Below are 18,462 nucleotides of genomic sequence, written 5' to 3' on the forward strand. Positions count from 1 at the left end.
CGCCACTGCCCGCTTCTTCTCCCTTGATGTCGTCCGTAACATGACCCAGGGCCACCGAGCGATCGTCCCGATCGTGGACGAGGAAATGCACGATGTTGATGATTCCATGGCATGATGATGGGTGTGTCTAGATGCTTGAAAAAGAAGAGGAAGAAGGAAGAATAGAATGGCTTGCCGGCACGATGATTCGTGATGAACCTTGGCAGGACACTCTCGGGCCACACGTTGCCACGACTCGATGGCGGAGGCCAAGGCACGCACCGCGTGGCATAGGCAGGAGAGAATGTCTTGAAGTGTAGCGGTGTCTTGGGTCGTAGGGTCCTTGGTCGGCACATCAGGTCAGTGGGGTCACATTAGGTCATTCGGGTCTCTCCTTGTGTCTTGTGGTCATGTGTGGCGTCTCGGGTCAGTCCTCCTTCGTCGTGTCTTGTGGTCGGGGCGGGGGGGGACGGGCCGGAGGAACGGCAAGGTCTTGCTGGGTCCGGCAGGCTGGGGAACAGCCATGCAGTGCCTCCTAACCTTTCGCCGATGGCGCAAGAAGTCGCAGGGCGCTGATGCTCCGGATCAGGATGGGGGGGGGGGGGGGGGGGATGATGAAGTACCCAGTACCTCCAGCCAAATGTTACGATACGGCAAGCCGATGAAAACAGAACACAGGACAGAGAGATGGTCGATGACAGTGAGATGACGTTTAATGAAAATGTTGCCGGGCCTAGCGCGAGCGCTCCTGTCCGCGCCACTGCCCGCTTCTTCTTCCTTGATGTCGTCCGTAACAATATCAAGTAAAGGTACTTTAAGAGAGCAAAAGCCAAGAAAAGAGAACCGAAAGTAGGTTCCGACCAACTTGTGGCGTCACGACAAACCACCCTGTCACGCCCCGGATACGGGCGCAGTACCTATCGTATGCGCGTGGATTATCAGTGAAAGTGGCGACTGTAAGTCACTGCTAGATTCACTATTTGTCTGAAATGAACAAAAGCAAACAAAGTTTTTCCTGCGCAAAAAACGCAGATAACCTGTAGACGTCCTTGCATCCAGGGACGTCACGAACCCAAGGTTTCCCGCACAGGTCTCTGCGAATCACGCCAACAAATTGGATATTGTAATATTCATTTGCGCTTCAGACAAATATCCAACTGCGGCTAAATTAGGTAAAATGACCGTAGAGTATTAGGGGAATACTACTGATTTCCGAGGCCGAAACTTCCGGAGACAGTGGGGCGTTATTATCACACGTGCGTAGACTGCCAGAGCCGTAAATCAGCACCTGTAAAACCAGAAACACTTTTTAAGCAAATTGGAGTAGACCTCCTAGTGCCATTTTCGACGTCTACAGCCTATAATAAATGGGTGATTGTCGCCACCGATTACACCAACCTCTACGCTGAGACAAAAACACGGGCACAGGGCACAGCTGCCGAAGCAGCTCGTTTCTTCGTTGACAACATTGTCCACATGCATGGCGCTCCGACACTCATCATAATCGATATAGGAACTGCGTGTACAACTGAACTCTGATAGATCGCTCTCCGACACAGCGGCACCAATCAACGTAACACGACGGCTTAACACCCTCAAACGAATGGTTGAACGGAACGCTTTAGTAAAACCCTCACTGACAAGCTTTGCATGTATGGCAAGGTAATCGCAAGACCTGAGGCGAAATTCTTCCCTGTGTGACAGTCGCCTACAAGACGGCACAAGACACCACTCGCATGATACCGTTCAGCCTCGTTCACGGGCGACCAGTGACAATTATGCTGGATGCTATGCTGCTGCCATTGCCGAAGACGGCAATGTCGATCAGGATGCCAAACAATTCGCCTAACGCGCAGTAGGAGCTCGACAACTAGCGCGAGTGGGGATCAGCAATCAACAGGAGCATTATGCCCGACGCTATCCTTCTCTCAGACGTGTTGTTTGCCAACCTGGAGACAAAGTGTGGGTCCGAACACCAATTCGTCGCTGTGGACTCTGCAAAATTTTTGCGGCGATACTTTTATTTATTTATTTGACATTACCGTAAGCATGATTTCCAGGTTCATCAGGAGTGGGCTGAACAGTTTCGTTCTAGCAGGCAGGGCCGGAGCGACTTAAAATTCACAGTCACAATAACTAACAATTAATAAATGTTGGCAATACATCCGGCAATAGAATACTGCTAAAAATTCCAACAAACAAATAATAACATGTTTAGTAATTATTTTAAGGGCTTCGTTGATCGAACAGACTCTCAAGCTTATTAACAAAAAGTTAAGACGTGCCCACATTGATACAGTCTCATGGCAACCTATTTCATTCTTGGATGACCAACGGAAAAATGAGTATTTGAAGATATCATAACGGGATGTAAATGGTCTGATACTTTACATAGTTGGACGTTTAAGCAACGCAACCTATAAGGCGTCTCCAGATGGGGGCCAGCCATCGAAGCGACGCCAGCACCAATATGACACCATCCATGTTTTACGCATGAAACCACATCATTCCAAATGAAATTGATCTCAGCTTTTTTTTTTCTTTTCATGCTCAAGAAGGGGGCAAAAGCGGCATAGAAGAAGACGACGGGGCACCAGAAAAAAATGATGGAGCAGCAGCATTTACGGCTTTACATAGAAGTAGAAGACAACGATGCAATTTGCGCGAATAGGAGAAAGAAGAAGACAGCGCTTATAAAAGAGGAGCAGGTGACATGGCCTCGGGCAGAACTCCTCGCACTACGGCTGTTGAGGCGTACACCGCCTTTTTTCTGTTTCTTTTTTTCTTTTCTCCTTCAATTATTTTGTCCGCACGAGCTGCAGTGATAGCACAGCTATACAAACTGCCAGGCTCGTGCATTTTCTTTGTGTTATAAATGATACTTATATCATTTTGAAGGTAGCGCGAAAAACGAGGACCAAGAGTAGAAGGACAAAACACGAAGGACACACTCTTGGTCCTCGTTTTTCGCGCTACCTTCAAAATGAACCAGATTCAACTCGCCCAACTTTCAACCTTACTACTGATACTTATATCCTCAGGGCATCAGATGGTTATGTAAATGAAAGATGATGAAATTATTAAATTAATGGAAAGAGGTGTGCCGGTTTTATGAAGTCCAGAAGTTAGCGATGATATGGTCGCTGCGTTCAGGCAATATATGTAGTAGGATTCCGAGTTGAAGGACCTGCTGCTGTCATGTGTCTGGTTCTTGTCGGTGTCAGTACACAGCAATACCACAGCAAGTGGTGGATTTTGGTTGTGCATTTTCTGTTCCTTGTTCCGACAGTCGCAACAACAACTACCTCGAGACCGAACGTTCCAGCCTGCCACATCGGTGTGCGACGATCGGCGGACCTCCATGGTTCCTGGCGTCTCCCCGTCCAGGCGTAGTCCCCACCACATTTTGCTCCGGTTCCGTGGGCTACGGCGTTTCTCATCTGCGGTATGAGGGCCTTGGAACCAGACACATGGGCCCCCACGCTACCGATCAGTACTACTACCAGACCTACGTCTCCGGTACGAAGGTAGCAGAGCATCGACGCCGGGCCACAAGTGACGTGGGTTTTCATTTTCATATCATTTTCGCTGCCTAATTAGCATGCATCTGCTGGTCTAGCTAGTGATAGCGATTCGAACTGGCTTATATGTGCCTCAAGTTGTATGATCTAAACACCTCGCTATACCACGTGACCTAGAACAGCGGTGTTTTCGAATCAGGCATCGCTGCGCGCTCGAGCTCCCCATTCATACATGCATCCTAAGTATCTCCTTTATTTATTTGCTGAATTTGCACAGAAAAGCGGACAATCAACCCTCGAACTCCCACCGCTACCTCACGTTCCTGACAACGTCTCATATTTCGTGGCTCTGTTATATTTACATCTACTTCGCTTGGAGAGCCTGCCAATACGTCTAAATTCTTTTTTGTATGTCAGTCACTGTCTACTTCATTTTATCAGAATCGCCGCTTTGGCCTCCTACTCACCTCATAACCCATTTTTCATGTGTTTGCGTTTCTTTCTTTTTTTCTCGTCTCTCTTTCGTGGGACTCTCCCCTGCCCCCGCGTCACCTTACTGTCGGACACTCCTTTTTTTCCTGTTAAGAACATCTGTTCTCTCTCTCGTTCCTGTTTTGTGTCTGTTTTAGCTGCAGTCTTTAAACATATTGTTACGTGGTGACAAGCAGAGAGACGGCACAACGTGGCGACAGGATGAACGATGATTTAATGTGTGGCCTAGCGCGAGGGCTCCTCTCGCGCCACTGCCCATCTTTTTCGCAAAACTTCCCGGGGCCACCGAGCGATCGTCCGGATCATTTTGTTGACGTCGATGATGACATGATGGTGTAGATGTTCAAGAAAAGGTTGAAGAGAATGATGCTCTTGCCACCACGATGACGACGAACACGATGATGCTTGGGCGATCCGCCTCCCCTGGAGCTGTTCAACCATCCGTCACCAGAGTCCATGAGACCTATGGCTCGAGGTCGCGACGAGCGGCTGGGCGGGGGTTGCGTGTACATGTCCGGTTCCATTGGGTCCTTCGGGTCTTACGGGTCCTTCGCCTTGGGTCTGGTTGGTCTGTCTGTTCTCCTCGTCTTCAGATTCGTGCTGGGGGCAGGGCGGTGGCAATTGGTCGGGTCTGGACAGGAAGGGCTGGGGCGAAGCTGCTCGGCGATGTCCCAGGACTCTCGGTCGGTGGTCCCGGCTTACAGATGGCGTCGATGCGTCAAGCCGAGGATGGGGATGACGTACGCCGCACCGCCAACCAAAATATTACGTGCTGACAAGCAAAGAGACGGCACAACATGGCGACAGGATGAACGATGATTTAATGTCTGGCCTAACGCGAGGGCTCCTCTCGCGCCACTACCGGTCTTCTTCGTAACAATATGTTCAGAATCAGTGTGACCGTAGCCTTGACAAAGACCTGTTTTCGTCCAAACGTCAGTAATTTGAAATTTGAAATTTTATTCCACAACAAAAAGATGCTACGAGGAGGAGAGAAAAAAGCTGTGTGAACAGCCTGAAAAGCCCTGACTCCCTAGCACACGGGGTAGAACAGAAGCGTGCGGCAAGAGAACACAGTCGGATATGACAACATCGTTAAAAAAAAAGTAAGTATAAAACAGGCAAGAACAAGAAAATCATATGACAACATTATACAAACAATAAATGCAGCTCTTTTGGTGATATATCTGATATGTCAATGTTAGCATCCTTTATCATGTGATTCAGAAGTGTAGACAATTTAAATTTTAACATTTGATTTCCATAATTGGTTCTACAATTTGGAACATACCACACCTCAGGATGGCGCACATCATAAGCAAATATGTTTTTCTCTAGCCGTGCTAGGGTAGTGATGGCATCATTATTTTTTATTAAACTGAGTTTATATAAGCGGCATAGTCTGTGATCGTTCATCGATGTTATTTGTATAATGTGGTACTTCTTGAATAGGCCTGCTGTGTGGGAGCGATATGGAACTTTACAGGTGAGGCGTAAAGCCCTTTTCTGCAAAACAGTGAATTTTCTAATATTTCCGACCGTTGTTGTTGCCCATACAGAAAACGCATAATTTAATAAAGAGGAAAATAAAGAATTATATATGAGCACGTTACCAGGTATAGGAAAATTGTAGCAGTAACGGCGCATAATGCCAGCTGTCCTAGATAGCTTAACAACAATATAGTTTACATGATCATCCCATGTTATGTAATTACGAAGGGGTTTTGTGACTGAATTCCTGTACTTCTTGAACACTTTCAGGGCTTCAAGGGACTTACTCTCTATAAATGATTTGAACTGGCCCGTTTTTTAATAAGCTTAAGACACTCTTTATCCACCCAAGGCTTCCTACTTTTCTTACAAATTTTAAACGTCTTGATAGGAAAACACGCAAGGTATACCTTAAAGAACTTGTTCATAAATATCTCGTACGCTATATTAGGATCACTCACTGCGAATACATCGTTCCAGTTTTCTCTACTTAAGCATCCTCTAAAAGCGGAGCGCGTATCAGGAGCAATGCGTCTGTATGAAAATTCTGAGCGCATACGTGTAGGCGTGTTAATTACTTGACTGACAAACATAAATATAGGCAAGTGGTCGCCGATATCGTAAATCAAAGTGCCGGATATAACAAGGGAAGTGTCAATATTGGTGACAAACAGATCTAAAAGTGTTGTTGATTGTGCAGTTATTTGCGTAGGAGACGTTATAAAGTTTTGACGGGAGTGAGAGCTTAATAATGATTCTAGTTCTAATTTAACCCTGCTATTCTGTGACATGTCAATGTTTAGATCACCACCCAGAATTTATGTATATTTTCTTTCACTGACAAATTCCAAGAAAGAGTCTAAAAATGACAAAAACAGACGAACGTCATTTGAAGGGGGGGCGATAACAAACACACAAAAAAAAAAAAAACAGAAGTACCACACCTAATGGCAAGCGTTTCGTAAAAAAGGAGTAATACAGCTCAATTCTGAGATTAATTCAGAATCTATTGAGTTAGAGATTAGCATTGCTACGCCAGCACCCCTTTTGCCTGTGCGGTTCATGTAATAAGATTTATAAGTCGGAAATGTGAACACATCCTCTTCCGAGGCAAACCATGTTTCTGAAAACATCATGACGTTAAAGCGTATTTGCGCTTCGCCGAAAAAATAGTAAAGTGCATCCTGCTTATTTCTACCGGATCTCAATTTAAAATGAACACAACTAAGGCACTTCTGAAAACTAGTAACGCAAACGTATTTAAGGTTTACCACGTCTACCTGCGCAGTCGAAGAATCCAGCATGATCGGAGCAAAAACAAATATACAAACGGAATGCTTTTTCAGGTAGAGCCATGTCACAGCTTATCAAGGTCAGCCACGCAACGAATGACAACTGCGCTATCGCCCTCATTTTTCCTAACTATACTCGGGGACAACTTTCTGTGGCAATGTGGTGGAAGCTACGGAGCCGAAACGCACCAGCTCGCTCCGCACAAGAATATAGTGCCTGCAGAAATTTCGCAAGTGATGTTCAGGAACGTTATACCATTACGGAACTATTAACCTTATTATTGTATCAGGCTTATGCTACAGTACTAGCAACTACAGCGGGAGTGTAATACGCAGCGTTCATGTCGAAGGCTGCGCGGCCTGTCGACAATCTCGCAAATCGCAAGCAGCGTACGCGGGGCCAGATGGGATGCGTCTGCCGCTTTACACCGGTCATTGCTGTGCGCGTTCGTAACGCGCGTCTGTTTTTGAAAGGCGCGCATTCGTAACGAGCGTCTGTTTTTCTGTTTTTGACAGAGTATTGGAAAACATTTATTGTCAGCAATGGGCGTTGTGCGCGGTGCCGAGACCGCAGCCAAGGTCACATACTTGGAACTACATGGCGTAGTAACACAGTTATGAAAGCCCCGCCCCCGTAGCTATGGCTCCATTGCCACAGAAAGTTGTCCCCGAGTATAGAATCCTGCCATTGCAATGGCATGAAAATCGATAGTCGTTGTCCTCTGCCAATTCCTTAGCGCGACGGAGCAGTTCTCTGTTTTGATGCGTCATGTTTTCAGTGATGGCGACTCCAGATGAACCATTTCTGAGGGTTTTTATCTCGGGTTGACTGCTGGGCAAACCGAACAAGAATTCCAGGCGTTTTTTTTTTTTTTTGGCCTGAACAGAAGCTTGTAAATAGCGTCAATGTCATTCGCCGTTAGCTCTGGCAGGTTAACAGTCTTAGCCACAGCATTCAACTTACAGTCCCCATTTGGCGTAGCTCGGATGCCATGAACTTCGATGTTTAACTTTCTGCTACGAAATTCCAAATCATTGACAGTCGCTTTCAGTTGGTGAACGTCACTTGAAGTACCTACATACCGCCTCTAGTTTGTCTACACGTCTGTTCAGGTTAATGTCTTTTTCTTGTTTAACTTGTCGGTTCAGGATGTCGTCATACTTCTGGGACAATAAATCGATTGCGTCCTTAATTTCCCCAACTTGAGCAGGCAATCCTGCTAGAGCATCAAGCCTTCAAGTTATATCTGCCAGGCGAACAGTCAGCTCAAAGTTCATGTTCCCTGTGTCCCAACCTTTGGCTTTTGATGGACGGCATGCCACGCATCGCCATGCCCTGCGCCCGCTCTCGCCTTTGGCATTAAATGTTGACTCCGAAGAGCCAGAACAACTACCAATATGATAGGAAGACTCACATTCTCAGCACATCAGGATTTGGCCGTTATCTGGCAGGGGCTCATTGCAGGACTGACAAGTGTCTGCAATGACTCGTGGACCAGACGCTCGGGGTATCACACAGTACAAAAAAGGTATATAGAGCACATACCACTGAGCAAAGCACGGAACGCGGTGGCAACGGCGGTAGCAGTACCGGAGCGTTAAGCAACGAGTAAGTAAATTTTACCAACCTGGATAAGCAAAAGTAAAAGAGCAGATAATCCAAGCATCCTTTCGCCACCGCCGCTGCCGCCCGTGTGTCCAGCTGTAATTTCGGCCCAGGAAACGCGACAGCACTTGCACGGTGTGGATGACATCAATCAGGGCACAGCATCGCAGCCAGGGCGGCAGTTGCAGGGGAAAGCTGGAGGGTGCAGAAATTCCAAGCTGAACAACACGTAGAAAAAGAAACCGTTGCCTCGGAAAACAGCAGCAGGCACGTCGATTCAAAGGCACGAACAGGCACCTCCTGCCCAGAAGTTGAAAACCCACCTGGATAAGCAAAAGTAAAAGAGCAGATAAGCCAAGCATCCTCAATAAAAGTCTAAAAAGTGGAGAGTCACAGTAGTTCAGGAGCGAAAAAAATTACTAGCGCTATCATCCGCAACCTCTGCACTGAAGCCCTCCGAGCAATAACTACCTATATCAACGTCAAACCGGGAATACTTTGCCACCTTCGAGATCAGTGGAAACATGTTGAGGTCATTCCTATTCTAACACGCAAAACTCTCGCCTCCATCACGGCTCTCAGACGTGTCTCGCCTACCTCTTGTCTGGAGAAACTGGATGAAAGGGACTTGCATACGCATCTCCAGAACTTCATCGAAGAACACCAGCCATTCTTACTTACCTGCTCGATTTTCGGGCAGCCCTTTCTCCCCGAGGTGCTTTTGTCCTGAAACGTCCTTGAGGGAAATACGAGTGTAGCGTTAACGAAGCTCCACCCGTTTTGCGACGATATCAAGAAACAACAGACATATAAATTCAGGAACCTTTCGCCATTCATATGAGGGGACAGACCTGGGTTAGCACGCCTTCAATCGACCTCCTTGAGAAAGATGCTGTATATGAATTTTGCTAGGCCTTAATCCTAAATCGCCGTATCTTTGTCTTTGCACTTTAATCGCCGTAACTGGTTTATCGGATACTGGTTTTGTTCTAGACAGCAAGTGGTATCTTGTGTTTTCTACCGGTTTTTATCGGCTTATGAAAATGAACCTCTTCTCAGTTTGCAGTAGTTAGCGCGTGTGCTCGCCTTTCCTCATTCATCTTTGTTCTGTTTGCACTTAATTCGTGGCTCATAATAAATCAACTAGCCCGTATTGCCGCCCCTCATCAGTCCTTGAAGACATTCATCCAGCAGGGAACGTCTCCTCCTCGTTCTGAACGTTAAAGGCGCTTTCGACAACGTCTTCAATGACGCCACACTAGAGAAACTGTACTCACTGGAATATGGGACGCACATCATTTATTACATCACCGCTTTCTCACCGAGCCGCACCGCAACCTACAGCACCAGCTCCACTCGTTAATGCCGTGTCACCACCTCCAACAGAAAAAGACCCTGTCATCACTCCTATTCAACATCGGCATGGTCACGCTGGGGCCCCAAACTTTTTACACTCCCTGACATTTCTACGCCCTTTACGCTGATGGTGCTACCATCTCGACTGTCCATAGCTCCGTAGTTGACGAGACTGTTCTGAAATCAGCTGTACACGTTCGTGGCATTTGCCTTTTTAGTTTTATTTACATGTACTGCGAGCCACTAGGCTGGTCCAAGCAGGAGGGGCAGTCACCTGTCACCTGAAGTGGCATATGCAATGTGAAGTGGCATACAAAATCGGAAGTCATCCGGCTCTATAACTGGAACTACTTACCTCCGAAGTCATTACCGCCCTATTTCGGAACGCCCACTAATATGCGTCCTTGGCCTCTGGCACCACCAAGACGGATATCCTACACATAACATTACTACACCTCTAACCATCGTCCTCGACAGCGACTTAAAAGAAAGGTCGGTTGCTGGTCATCGAAATGCACGCCTCAGGAGGACAGTTTCCTTCTGGTCATAGCGCTTGCTATACGCCGCGTCAGATGTGGTCTGCCCTACCAGCACTTCACTCATGAAGGGGCTAAACAAAGTGAAAAGTATATACACCATTTATAAGACTGCTGTGAGCCTCTCTATTTGTATCGCTATGGGACGCCTCGTCGCCCTTGACATCCACAGCCACTCCAAAGAGATGCAGGAAGCTGAACTTACATCTCAACGTAAGGCCTCTTCATTACTACCGCCAGCAAATTCATTCCCTATCATAATGGTGATCCCCAGGATTCATGTACACTGGTTCATACAGGCAACCTCCCTGTGGCTCCCGACTACGCCCACGCCACATATAGTAACGCAGCCTGTAATTCAGGCCTGCGTTAGCGGCCGAGTTGCTAAACTCCACCGAGCACCAACACCATGTGATCACTTGGGTCTTCGGTCTATAGCGCGTTTGCAAGGCAACTTCAAGGCTGACACTCTAGCTCGTGATTACACCAACCGATTAGGGACTCACAGCTCAGACAGGTACCCCGTTTAGACCTAATACTATTCGTGCTTGAGACCTTGCGACTCAATCGATTTATCTACAACCTCCCCTACAAACATCCTCGCTGAACACTGTGCTGAATGCGGACGTTCACATTCCCTAATCTACACCATCAACATCGCCTCCACCGAACACTATATATTGTCACGGTGTTGGCGACGGGGGCTAGCTCGTGATGAACCATGACGGACAGTAATATACGTGCGCAAAAAGACGAGACAAAGAGAAGTGGACAACGACGGCGCAGAACTGACAACTGATTTAATCGAAGAACGGAAGAGCATATATATGTACACACACTTGTTGTACCCACGTGCGCATAGTCAAAATTTATAAAAATATATATCAGCACATGTAAAACTCCCCCCATCACACGCACGTGGTGAAAACTGCCGACGCACTAACGATTGTGCAGCATGGTCATCTCTTTTTCTATCAATGCGACGGACGTTTTACTAACACAAACATTTTGCTTCCGGTTAATATGGAAAGCCTCGGCGATTTCTCGAGTAGTCTGGTCTTTATGAAGAAACAAAATAATAGTATCAACAAAGAAAGGTACACATTCACACGCGTTACAATGTTTTGATAAGTTTGTTTCATTCTTTTTTAAGGACTGCGCATGCTCCATCAGCCTTATGTTGATGCAACGGCCTGTCTGCCCTATATACGTACGGCCACAGGACAATGGTATTTGATATACTACACCCATCCTACAACTACTGAAACTCTTGGCGTGATTAACCTGGCATCTGTTCTTACTTCTTGTGCCCCCCAGCTTTCTTTGAACTGCTGCACCTACCTTGCCAATCTTATTAGGGGCTGAAAACTACACCTGTACGCCATATTTTGCGCCTACTTTTTTAAACCGATTGACAATGCATGTATATAAGGCACAACTGCAATTTTATTTCTTTCATTTTTTCTGTCTATCTGTCCGGAACACTTCAGAGAACGCAGAACCTTATCAGCACTAGCTACAAGCACTGAGTCTGGATAACCAGCCTCCCTGCATCTATTACCTTGGATTTCAAGGCTATTAAACATTTGATGTGCACAAGACTTATTGACAGCCGTCCTAAAACAAGCTGTTACTATTCCAGATTTAACAAGTTTGGAGTGGCATGACTTGTAGTTTAAAAGAGGCTTTACACTCCTAGGAGAGTACTGCCAACAAACATGATTCATATTAAAAGTCAACTTTAAATCTAAAAATTGCAATACATTTTTCTGAGGAACCTCAAAGGTGAACTTCAGTCCTGTACCATTCCGAGCAAAAATGTCAAGGATCTGAGGCGCACTTACAGCATCCAAGGATCTAACTAAAACAAGGAAATCATCTACGTATCGGAATATACGAATGATCTTTCCTATTAGGTCGCTCTCTATTTTTCGGTCCACATAACTAAGATAAATATTGCTGAGAACGGGGGCTACTTTAGCACCTATACATACACCAGACTTCTGCATGAATAATTTATCGTCCCACATGAGATGAAAAACGTCGGCCATCATTTGTGAAGTAAAGGCAGTCCCTCTGTCAGTAATAATACAGGTCGGAGCACCGTGCCGCAGTATGATCTGGTGTACAAAGGAATGGGCCACTTCAGACGCTGTACCACTAGGTGACCCTTTGGTCTCAGCCTAGCGAGTCAGATAGTCTGTGGCGATGATTATCCAGCGGTTGCCACCGGAGGACCGAGGAAGAGGACCGAAAAAGTCCATGCCGACTTGATCAAACGGTGGGCGTGGTGGTATTATGGGCATGAGGAGGCCTGCAGGCTTTGATTGCGGAACCTTCCGACGCTGACATTGCCGACAGCTCTCTACATAGCGCTTAACAACAGTGGCAAGGTTGGGCCAGTAGAATGTCTGTCGTATTCTAGCAAGTGTGCGAGAATAGCCCTAGTGGCCAGAAGTTGGTTCATCGTGGCACGCGGAAAGGATTTCCTCTCGCAGAGCTGTGGGCACCACGAGGAGGTAGGCTCTCGACTCGGACCTAGAGTTGTGCTTATAGAGCACACCACCTCTCAGGCAGAACGTTGAGAGGCTCCGAGAAAAGCACTTAGGTATGGTGGCTGGCTGACCTTCTAAATAATCGATCAGGACTCGTAACTCTGGATCGGCGCGCTGCTGATGAGATATATCTGAAGCATCAACAGTTCCGAGAAAACTGCCATCGTCATCCGTGTCTGGTGAAGCGAGCTCGACAGGCGCACGAGAGAGCGCGTCAGCATCTTCATGCTTATGTCCGGACTTGTAGACTATAGTGAGGTCAAACTCCTGTCGGCGCAGGCTCCATCGCACCAGGCGGCCACATGGGTCACGCAGGTTGGCCAGCCAACACAAGGAATGGTGGTCAGTGACCACTTTAAATGGGCGACCATAAAGGTAGGGGCGAAATTTTGCAGCAGCCCAAATAATGGCGAGGCATTCCTTCTCAGTAGTTGAATAGTTCATCTCGGCGCGGGATAAAGTACGGCTGGCATATGCGATGACTCGTTCAACGCCCTCTTGACGTTGCGCGAGAACCACCCCAAAGCCAATGTTACTGGCATCGGTGCGTATTTCTGTCTCATCCTGCTCATCAAAATGGGCTAGAACAGGCGGCGATTGGAGACGGAAGCGCAGCTCGGCAAAAGCAGCTTCTTGCTCGTGAGTCCAAACAAAAGGGGTGTCTCCCCGGGTGAGCCAAGTCAGCGGTTCAACGAGATCAGCAAAGTTATCGATAAAACGCCGGTAGTAACTGCTCAAGCCGAGAAATCTACGAACAGCTTTCTTCTCACTTGGGATAAGAAATTACGCTACAGCAACAAGCTTGTCAGGGTCGGGCTTCACGCTGGCGGCGCTGACGACATGGCCGAGAAATTTAAGCTCTTGGTAGCCAAAGTGGCATTTCTCTGGCTTAAGTGTCAGGTTAGCGGATCGAAGGACTTCGAGTACTGACCGCAGGCGCTTAAGATGTTGTGCAAACGATTCTGCGAAGACCACCACGTCATCGTGTTAAACTAGGCAACACTGCCATTTAAGGTCAGCGGGGACAGTGTCCATCATCCGCTGAAATGTGGCCGGTGCGGAACAAAGTTCGAAAGGTAAAACTTTGCTAAGTTCTTAAAGGCCATAGGGTGTGACAAAGGTTGTCTTCTCATGATCTCGTTTATCTACCTTAATCTGCCAGTAGCCACGTTTTAGATCGGTGGACGAAAAGTACTTTGCACGCCGAAGGCGGTCGAGAGCGTCGTCACGTCAAGGGGTAAACATCCTTCTTGGTTACGGCGTTCACTTAGCGGTAATCGACGCAAAGGCGTAACGTGCCGTCTTTTTTTTTAACTAGAACGACCGGGGAGGACCTAGGGCTATTTGAAGGCTGGATAACATCATCTTGGAGCATTCCCTTAACTTGTGATTTAATAGCTTAGCGCTGTGTAGAAGAGACGCGGTAGGGGTGCTGGCGGATTGGGCGCACATCATCGAACGTCACGATCTGGTGCTTGACGATGGGAGTTTGATTCACTTTTGAAGACGATGCAAAACACTCTCTGAATTCGAGTAACAATGAAAACAGCTGTTCACGCTGGCCTACCGATAGCGCTGAGCTGACATTGAGATTGTCGAGGGATGTGGCCGGTGGCCGGTGTCTGTGGCCAAGCACTCGGAGACATCAGAGATGCCGAGGGATGTGGGCGGTGGCACGGTGTCTGTGGACAAGCACTCGGAGACATCAGAGATGTCGAGGGATGTGGGCGGTGGCACGGTGTCTGTGGACAAGCACTCGGAGACATCAGAGATGCGTTCGACGGAAGCTACCGAAGTATCACGAAAAAGGTGCCGATACTCGTGCGAAAAATTGATAATAAGTACCTTTGACTGACCACGGTGAAGATGGATCAAACTGCGGGCCACGCAGACTCCTTGCGTCAACAGTAACGAGACGTTAGTTTCGGCTATTGCGTCACCATCGTGAAGTGCACTGCATTTGACATTAATGGAGGTGCTGTTCGGGGTGGCAGCGTGACACCGTCCACATAATCTCGAAGCTCATTGAGTGGTTGCTTTGCACTGCTTAGGGCTACTGCTTTCTCAGTAGAAAACGAGACCTTAAAATCCCGGAGGTCGATAATTGCGCCATATTCACGCAGAAAATCTACGCCCAGAATCAGGTCACGCGAACAGCTTTTCAGAACAAGGCAGCGTACCACAAATGTATAGTAGTAAGGTTGAAAGTTGGGCGAGTTGAAGCTGGTTCATTTTGAAGGTAGCGCGAAAAACGAGGACCAAGAGTAGGAGGACACAACACGAGCGCTCGTGTTGTGTCCTCCTACTCTTGGTCCTCGTTTTTCGCGCTACCTTCAAAATGTACCACAAATGTTGACTCTTGAATAGGAACTCTGGCCGTGCACATGCCCAGAGGAATAATCAGATGACCACCTGCAGTGCGAACGTGTGTGCCAGCCCACGGAGTCAAAACCTTCTTGAGAACTGCGGCAAACTGGCTGCTTAAAATATAATAATCAGAGCCAGTATCCAACAAAGCTCGAACATGGCGACCGTGCTGTATTACGGGTATGTCCAACGAAATCTGCTCGCGAATGTCAGGCTTCTCAGTCTTTGAGTGTTCTGCGACGGTGTACGCGGTTTGCTTTACGTGCAATTCGTCGTCGTTGCGGGTGCGTGGTTGCGTCATATGTCCCACCGGCAATTCGTCGGCGTAGCGTGTGTGTGGTTGCGTCATATGTTCCACCGGCAGATCGTCGTCGTTGCGGGTGCGTTGTTACGTCATATGTCCCACCGGCAATTCCTCGTCGTTGCGGGTGCGTCGTTGCGTCGTCGGTTCCACCGGCAATTCGTCGTGGTTGCAGGTGCGTCGTGGTGGCGTCGAAGTGGTTATATGATCGATAACCGCGGATGTTTTCAATGTCGATGCGTAGTCTTTCCGTGTCCGCGTCGATGGGGGGTCTCCCGCGCAGCGATGTCCAGCGAGCCTACCCCCGAGGGTCGCTGGTTTCAGTTTTCCCGTCAGGGACTGGGCGGTCGGCCCTGCGCTGCCCATGAAGAACTCACAGCAGATGGCGAAGGGTGAGCCCTGGGTGACGGTTATCTAGATTGCCGCAGACGAGACGAAACAACCCGGTGCTGGTCATTCGCAAAATCTTCAACGACTCGAGGCTGTTCGCCGTAGCGAGGCCGCGGAGAATCAGCAGAAATCCCTTCGAGACACAGTCGACGGTAGGGACAGCGCCGATAGATATGGCCCGGTTCGCCGCAGTGAAAGCATAACGGCCGTCGTCGAGGGTACTTCACTCGTCTGCTTTCCATGTAGACGGTCGGGAATCTGTGACGTACTGGATCACGGAGGCTGCTGTTTTCGGCACAGCTACGTTCGCAGGAATCAGGGACGGCGATTGCAGAACCTCGGCGTATCTGGGGCGGTGACACTCACGTGGCGTAAGAGGAGGAGCAGAGCGAGGTTCACTGCTTAGAAATGGAGGCCGGAGCGCATGCTGCGCCTCGTCGCGGACAACGCTCGCAATGGAGGTAGGAGCTGGTTGAGGTGTGCCATATAGCAGTCGGAGTTCGTCGCGCACAACGGAACGTACGAGCTCCCGTAGCGCCGGTGTGTCCATGCCATGCGATGGGAACTCGACAGAGACGGAGGCAGCGTGGACGGTACGATCCTGTGCCGAATCTCGCTGCTGAAGCCCTTTCTCTATAGTGGATCTTTCCGCAAGGAATTCTGCGACCGTTTTCGGCGGGCTGCGCACGAGGCCAGCAAAAAAAGCTGCTCTTTGACGCCACGCATGAGGTAGCGCAGCTTTTTGTCCTCGGACATCGTAGGATCCGCACGCTTGAAAAGGCGCGTCATGTCTTCGATGTACGCCGCGACGGTTTCGTTAGGCATTTGGACCCGACATTTGAGAGCGCGTTCGGCACGTTCGCGGCGATCTTAGCTACCATAAGTTGCCGCAAAATGACGATTGAACTGACTCCAAGATGACAGCTGCTCTTCATGGTTCTCGAACCACGTCCGAGCGCCATCCTCAAGGCTGAAGTAGACATTTCGAAGCCGGGCGACGTCATCCCAGAGGTTGAACGTAGCTACCCTTTCGTAGTGCTGCAACCAGTCGTCGATATCTTCGTAGGTGTCCCCGTGAAAGGTGTTTGGGACGTGGGGTTCTGAAACGTCACGTAGGTGGGGGTCGCGCCAGGAATTGCGACGACGTCGTGGTTGCCGGTAGTCATGCCTGATGGGGAAAACTCAGGCGGTAGGCCTCGTTGCCTGCGGCTGGTGCGGTGAACAAGCGTTTCTTCGAATATATGACTAGCACTCCTGTTTAGCATAGGGGTACGGGACATCAGACCTCACCGCCACCAGATTTGTCACGGTGTTGGCGACGAGGGCTAGCTTAATAGAGGCGGTACAGGTAGAATTACCCGATCCGAGTTTTTGGTACGTCCTGCGAGTGCGGAGCTGATTCACTTCATCGTCTTTTCGCTCCGAACGACCCGTGGCAATATGAATGCATGCCCTTGCTGTGGCTACAGTTTCACCTTCATATCATTTGGGCATTGACGTGTAAACAGTGCCAACTAGAGTCCTTAATGCGACCTTGGAGCAGATGTAGGTGCGGCTGACCAGCGCCACCCTGTGAATGCCATGCTACTTCAGCCAACCTCTTCATCCATCAAGAAATTCCTCCTCATCCTTCCCCTAGAGCCTAGTCATATTCTTCTTCACAGTTGACACAAAACCCGACGTAAATGCGTCAACAGCTTGTAATGTCTTCACATGTTCACCACATGATGGAATCAGTTTTCCGTGCCAATGATTATTTTTGTTTCATTCTAGCATATCAGCGAGTTCGCTTTACCCCACTCACGGCGACTCGGGTTGTACAGTACATAAATTATAAGTCAAGAATCATTGTCGGTGAAAAAGTTTTTGGAAAAAAGTACATACGGTAGGGATAGCAATCGACAAAAAGTATTATTATAAATAAACCTTGAGGTTGAAATCAAGGCAGTGAACCTCTAAAAACGTGTTCTGGTAAATAATATGGTTGGTTTCTTCATGATGTTTAACGTCCCAAAGTGACTCACGCTATGAGAAACGTCGTATGGAGGGCTCTGGAAATTTCGACTACCTGATGTTCTTTTATGTGCACTGACATCGCACAGCACACGGGCGCCTAGTTTTCCGCCTCCATCGAAAAGCGGCCGCCGTAGCCGGGATTCGATCCCGCATCCTTGGTCAAGTGGTCGAGTGTCCTAACCACTGCCCACCATGGCGGGGGGGGGGGGGGGGGTAAATAATATATCTATGAAGTAAAATACACTACTGGCCTTAGTGCATGCCATTTCACGACTGTACTGAAGGAGAGAACGTCAGCAGCCGTAAACGGCAATCTGCTCCTCAGTGTAGCTTTCAGCACTCTTCCATTGAAGTGAGAGAAAGTATGCAAAGCGGAACAGCTTTCGCAATCACTGAAACAGCGTTGTAGATCTTGCTATCCTGTGGCCGACACACCTTTCTACACAACTAATGCATGACGGTACGAACCCACCCGCTTTTCTCCCGACGGGCAACTGACTTTTCGTAACAATGAGTGTGACATATCATGTAGAAGGTAAGTCAGCAATCTGGTTTCGTGC

The 18,462-nt window shown here is 48.3% G+C and overlaps 1 pseudogene; it reads left to right on the forward strand.

The window, feature by feature from the left end:
- The window catches only part of LOC146180814 (uncharacterized), a 126,718-nt pseudogene that overhangs the window by 3,053 nt on the left and 105,203 nt on the right, over nt 1–18,462 (forward strand).

This window comes from Amblyomma maculatum, chromosome 8 (assembly GCF_055883805.1).
Source record: "Amblyomma maculatum isolate TAMU_Amacu chromosome 8, ASM5588380v1, whole genome shotgun sequence".
NCBI lineage: Eukaryota > Metazoa > Arthropoda > Arachnida > Ixodida > Ixodidae > Amblyomma > Amblyomma maculatum.